The sequence below is a fragment of the Malus domestica genome, chromosome 12, assembly GCF_042453785.1.
Source record: "Malus domestica chromosome 12, GDT2T_hap1".
Classification (NCBI taxonomy): domain Eukaryota; kingdom Viridiplantae; phylum Streptophyta; class Magnoliopsida; order Rosales; family Rosaceae; genus Malus; species Malus domestica.
The window spans coordinates 15957453-15963757 of record NC_091672.1 but is presented as its reverse complement, the minus strand read 5'-3'; the positions used below and the strand labels follow the sequence as shown (position 1 = coordinate 15963757).

Below are 6305 nucleotides of genomic sequence, written 5' to 3'. Positions count from 1 at the left end.
GATTAAATCGAGTTTCAAGGAGCATAACAAAAAATAAGTGTTGCATACACTCTTGGTGGGCGAAACGAAAACGATCGTTAATGGCAAAACAAAAATGATCGGTCACGGTGAAACGAAAACAATCGGTAAAGGATGACGAAACGATCGGTAATGAACGGCGAAACCATTGGTAACGGCTTAATATAGAGGTACATTAAAGAAAAAAATGTGGCATAGGTAGATAAACACGAACAATTTCGCCATGATTTTCATTACGAATCAAGCAAGGATTAACTGCATATTTTTTAAAAATAAATAAACAAGGGAAACAAAGAAAGAAAAATCACCCTAATTAACTAAACGTACGGCAACCAACATAAGTTATAACCACATCTCTACTTGAAATGGACTGATATCGGATCATCCACGCATGCCCCCGACTGATCCATCGTTGTCAATGTCCCGGTCCAATTACCCGGTGAAAACCCGAACTCGACCCAGCTACAGAACACCCCAAACTCTAAGCTACGCCTAGTCAAATACCACCGCGTAGTGTTGACGTACCTATAATAACCTAGCATGCCGAACACGAATTTCACCGATCCACGAGCTCTCCCTTCGGAGATTTGATTGGCCACGTTATCGCCTACATAAGCGGACACCGTTTCCATCTTGAAGCTGTGAGCGGTCGAGGTTTCTGTATTTAAAGGCGAAGGAGGAGGAGGCACCGGCTTCGTTGTGAGCAAGACGTCTCTGCCTTTGTCGCCGGTGTCCGTTTTGTACGAGATGGTGACTTGCAGGCTGTCGAAGGAGATGGCAAGCACGCGATTAGGGTTCACCGCGACGACCGTCATGTCCCACGTGGCGGTTAACTCGGAGCCACTCGACTTGAGTTTGCACACGGTGGAAGAGTCGAGCCGTAAATAGGGCTCTACGGGAGTCAACTTATATTGGTCGTGGAAAAACAGGATTCCCAGCACCCAGATAGGGATACAGACGATGATAGCTATGATGTCAACTTTTCGGCACTGTTTGAGTCGAGAACAGACTCGTGTAGCCATTTTATATCTTTGATTAATGATCAATTGACTAGGGTGCATCTATTTATGGGTTTTGATTTTTGAATTTTGAGAAGGAGAAGAGGATGTGTTGGATTAGGCTATACAATAATTAACCTATAAGGGAACCAAATTTGTAGGAGTTGTTCTTATCGGAAACGGTTTGTAACTCCCTATCTTTTTTCTAATCCTTGGTTTTTAATTTTAATTTTAATTTTTTTATTTCCTGGTTATCCTTTTATTTTCCTGGCAGACATCACTTCTTTTTGGTGTGTTTTAGATAGAGGGATTGGGGTTTAGGCTATACAATGAAATAACGCAACATCAGAGGCTCTCTGATTCATATCGGAGCCCTCTTAGATTTGACATCATACCTACACGTTGAAATAAAGCGTACGCAGAGATTGGAGCCTTGAAATTCGATGGTTCCCGGCTATTTTTTGCCTATTCCGGCCAATCTCTCCGAATTTGGGTCTCGACTCAAGAGGGAAAATTACTCCTCTCTTGATGGGCTTCTAGAATATCTAAGTGGATATTCCAAATTCCAAGTTTCCAATTTTTTGAAAAGATTGAGAGTCAAGCCTTTTAATTCGGATTTTGATTTGTATGTGAGAGACCTTTGTTCATAGTGAAAACGCAGAGGAAGTCGCAGGCTAGAGCAGCTAAGGTGTAGTGTGGATTGGAGACGTTGAGATAAAAATCGGAGAAAAACCCTAAACCCGTTAATTTTAAGAATTATTTACCTTGGCTGTGATTTTTGTCAAGTGACGTTGGAAGTTGTTAGTTAATTTTAAATAGTTGGCAGATTTATTGTTGTTGTGGATTTTGAAAATATGAACTTCTATGTGGGAATTGAGTGTATGCAGATGCTTTATGATAGGAGCATATTTATGCGACTTAATTGGCTTGTTCTTGTGCGTTTACGTTGTGTTTCTTTAGTTATTTTAGTGTTTAAAGCCATTTTCATTTGTTTGTAGGTCTTAATAACAACCTTGGCAAGAAAAGTGCATTTTGGTGCATGTTGGATCAATATTGGGCTCAAATGGATTGCATGCATGAGGATGGACGTTTTGGGCATATGTGTGTGCAAGTGTGTGTGTGTAATTGCAAGGATAAACAATGACAAATCATACACATGCAAAGAAGCCCACATGCAAAGTGAAAGACTCTAAGTACAAAGTATGCAAGAAGATGCATTTTGGAGGCCTTTGGAGCATGTTTCGGGCTTGGAATGGATAGCAAATGCATGGGCCAAAGTGGATGGACGAATTTGAGAACTAAAGAGGCCAAGAATGTGAAGAATTAGTGTCCAAAAGATAAAGAATTCAGCCCAAAAATTTGTCACTCCAAGTTGCACACTCCTTGCCATGCAAAACACATAGAATTCCCTTTGGATTCCCATGCCATGCTTGATCACTCTTGTCCCCTACATAATTTCTGATTTCATGCTTTAATTCATTTAATTATTTCACTCAATTGCTTGATACCTCTTGTTCCCTTCACCCATTAGATTTTAGGCAACCTTTACATCCATTACATGCACCAATTGATGCTCCATCATTCACATTTGGAATCCAAGGGCATGTGTCACACATGTTGTTGCACCTTTGACCCATTTGTTGACACATTTCACCTCCCTTTCCATCTCTATGCAATGTACACAATCATTCATGCTCCCTAGCTGCAACACCACTCCATTTTACCCTTCACACTTTGCATCATCACTTCATTTTCACCCTTGGACCATTGCACACCACACACACCAACTTGCCATGCATTTCATCCCTAGCCTAACCTGATTTTCTAAGGTTTTTGGGGCCTATAAATACATGTTTACACCCCTTGGCCAAAGAACAATCCCCCATATTCATCATTTTATCACAGAAATTCGTCCATACCCTAGGAAGCAAAACACCCCAAAAACACCATTCTAGTGCCTAGAAAACATAACAGCCACTCCACCTTCTTCCACCCTCTTTGCCTAGTTCTCCACCACCTTACAACCATCAAACACTCTTCCACACTCACCCTAAACCCCTCCATATCATTCCCCATCCATTCTACACCATAAATCCACCCAAAAATCTGTCCACAAGCTTCATGCCGCAACAAGGAGGAAGGGAGATCCATTGATGCACTTGCTTTCCAAGTTGGAGCATTTTAGGTGTTTTCTTTCCTTTGATTTTAATGTCTAATTTTATGTATCTTTGTATTGCAAGAATGAGGAACTAAACCCCCTTAGTTGGGGGGTGATTCGAAACCATGTACATGCTTGCAATATGATTTGATTACATTCAGTTGTTATTTCATAAGTTGCGGATTCAATTCGTTCATCTACTTGATTGATAACTTATTTGTGTATGTTGATTGAGAGTGCACGCTTAGTTTTCATGCATGAATATGATGCTAGATTATGAGGGAGTTTCACCTAATAGTTACAATCTTATAATCACAAGTAGTGAAGGTCGCTTGAAAACGATCGCGTTGAATGAATTCTTGGCACTAGTTTCATGCTAATCATAGTAACGAATGCCTCGTCAACACTTATAGTTCTCATTGTGCTTCATGATTCTTGATTGTATCTTTATTGTGCTCATCACGTAAGGAACCTTTGAGGAATGCTTTGAATTGTTGTATGCGCTTTTCCATCCAATTCATTAACTTAAGGAGAACTTGAAGGTTAATTTAAGCGTATCTAATTAACTTGGGGTGTTGAGTTTCATAATTTATTGAAAGAACAACTGAAAATCATTTTCTTTGCAAGTGTGTCATGTGTGGAGAAGAACCTCCTAACTAGCCTTTTATCCATCCTTTTCATCCAAAAACGTTTTACAATCTGTTTTGTTTTAAAGTTTCTGTTTTATTTTCAATTTTCGTCCAAAACAAATCCCCCTTTATTTTGAAGTCTTAGATTAGTTAGAAAGTGTTTTGATTTGTGTTTCTAAGTGTTTTGATTCAAGTTTTCATCCAACTTCGTCCAAGTTCTTGTTAGGTTCTCAAAACTGCCCAGAAAGTGGTTTTTAGGCAGTTTTGAGTCATTAGGTTGCTGTTTTGAGTTTTATGTTTGTTTAAGTATTTTAAAGTATAGTTTTGCATTCTTTGAGTCTAGTTTAGTGTTTTAAATTTTGTTTTTATGTTTTTAAGTCAGTTTTCAAGTGTTTAGCAATCCCTCCTAATCCCCGGCCTAGAACGATCCCTACTTACATACTTTACTACATTTGATAAAAAGAGGGTTTAATTTTGTGTGTTAACTTATTTTACGCATCACTTTACGATAACGGAAAGGAAGTGCTAAGAAAAAGGGCAGATTCTTCCCATTGTCATTTCATTTCGTTTTGGGAATAACGCAAGTAGCTTACGTTGAAATTCTCTTATAGAAGGTGAGCTACAATTGGCTTTATCCGTTCACAAAGTACGTAAGCAGTTTAACTTGAAAATTAGATGCAACCTGTTGACCCTAGAAACTACCAAGCCTACGTGGCGCGCAGGCTGAGTAATTAATGAGCTAACTACGTCCTTCAGTGAATGCGGGGCATGCCAACTCGTCGGCCGAGCTCGGCCGAGGAGTAAATTTGTTGATGTTGCGTTGGGTCGCGCTATTGACTTCTGCATCTTGCGATTGCGGCCGAGAAAGGAACACGTCTCGGCCTCTTGGGCTCTCGAACCTGAAGACAAGGTTACTATTCTTACGAAGTTCAATATCAAATTCGGCTTTCAATGTGCCGAATGTAATAACTGTAACACCTCACTTCGCCGAGAAGGCTGATGAGAGGACCTCGACCAATAAGGATTTAGAAACCCTTCTCGGCCGAGACTTGGATAGGTAATCAATCGTTCTCGCCGCAGTGCTGTTGATGCCAACGGAAGATACTGTGAGACCGACTGATTCTACGGTGACAGAGCTATCTATGCCGACTTAAGATATCACCGGTTGCTTCCACAGTGCTGTTGATGCCAACAGAAGATGTGTCAGCGAAAAAGGAAAAAGAAAAATCACAAGTTGTGAGAGTTTGCGCAGGGCAATTTTGTATTGATTTGCAGGGGCTTCGAATGATGTGCAACCTCTTCTATTTATAGCAATGGCTCCCCCCAAGGTCGAGTTAGAGACCTACTCGAACTAGGTTTTCTTCCCCTGATCAACATCAACTCGACCAGTCCTACCTTCACTAGGACTGTGAACTTAGTCCTTAACTGAGCCAGATTCGCTTCCGGGTCCTGCCGAGACTCCTTATGGCACTAGGATTCGACCTCTTGTGTTACGACCTAGCCAACCTAGGTTTGGAGGCCCACGTACTGAACGATCAATGGTATTCTTGCCGCAAGGCCTTCCGGGCCGAGAATGACCCTACATTCGGCCCAAACTGTTATTTTGGGCCCAAACACAACCATAAAATTAAATAAAATTAAATGGTGTATCAGGTTTCCGAATTCAGGACGTGATATTATTATGATTCAGTCTAGATACAAAGTTAACCAAGATTGGTAAAGACTAGGCTATCAAGCGAGAGCTAGCTGGAGGTGAGTGGAAATTTAATTTCAAAAATGGTTTTCATTATATACATATCTATATAAATGATTTTAAATATGATTATGATCATTCCTATACTTGGTTTACTGTTGGAAACATGATTTAGCTGATGAATTTTTATAAAAACGATTCTTTGAGATACTGCTTTCACTACTAGGCATGATCATGTATTTGGTAATCGTTTTGGATTATGATCTTATACACTACTTCGTAGGCATATGTACTCACATCATAGCACCTTACTCGTACGGCCGTATACATTATTGTCATGACGTACGTTAAATTTCAAACTCAACTATTATTTAGGGTTAGAGTCCCAACTTATTCATGTTTTGGGTTAGAATCCCAACTTATTCATGTTTTGGGTTAGAGTCTCAACTTATTCATGTTTTGGTTTATAGTCCGAACTATTTTGTATTATGGCTTCAAGTTCCAACATTTCAGGTTAGAGTCCCAGCAAGGTACATATCATTAGGTTCGAGTCCTAAACCGTATCGAGTAGGACTACTCCCTAAAGTGCTTTTTGTTTGTATGAATGTCCATTCATGATAGGATGAGAGTTTCAGATTTCTTTGCACCTTCACCTCTTCCGTTTTTGTTGTAAAACATATGCCATGCTCTGAACAACTTATCATGCAAAGTAGTGGACGGTTGATAACCCATTCGATGTGGCCCTTAGGGGATGTTGTGTTAAAGTAATTATAATATTTTAAGCAGGTTTTAAATTTAGGCCAGAACCA

General features: G+C 39.9%; 1 long non-coding RNA gene across 1 annotated transcript; it reads left to right on the top strand.

Annotated features, from left to right (window-relative positions):
- Window positions 1-397: 397 nt before the first annotated feature.
- LOC139190248 (uncharacterized) lies at window positions 398-3341 on the top strand. The gene is made up of 2 exons (XR_011574340.1): window positions 398-1198; window positions 2015-3341. It is a non-coding gene; the product is annotated as an uncharacterized lncRNA (long non-coding RNA).
- Window positions 3342-6305: the final 2964 nt, after the last annotated feature.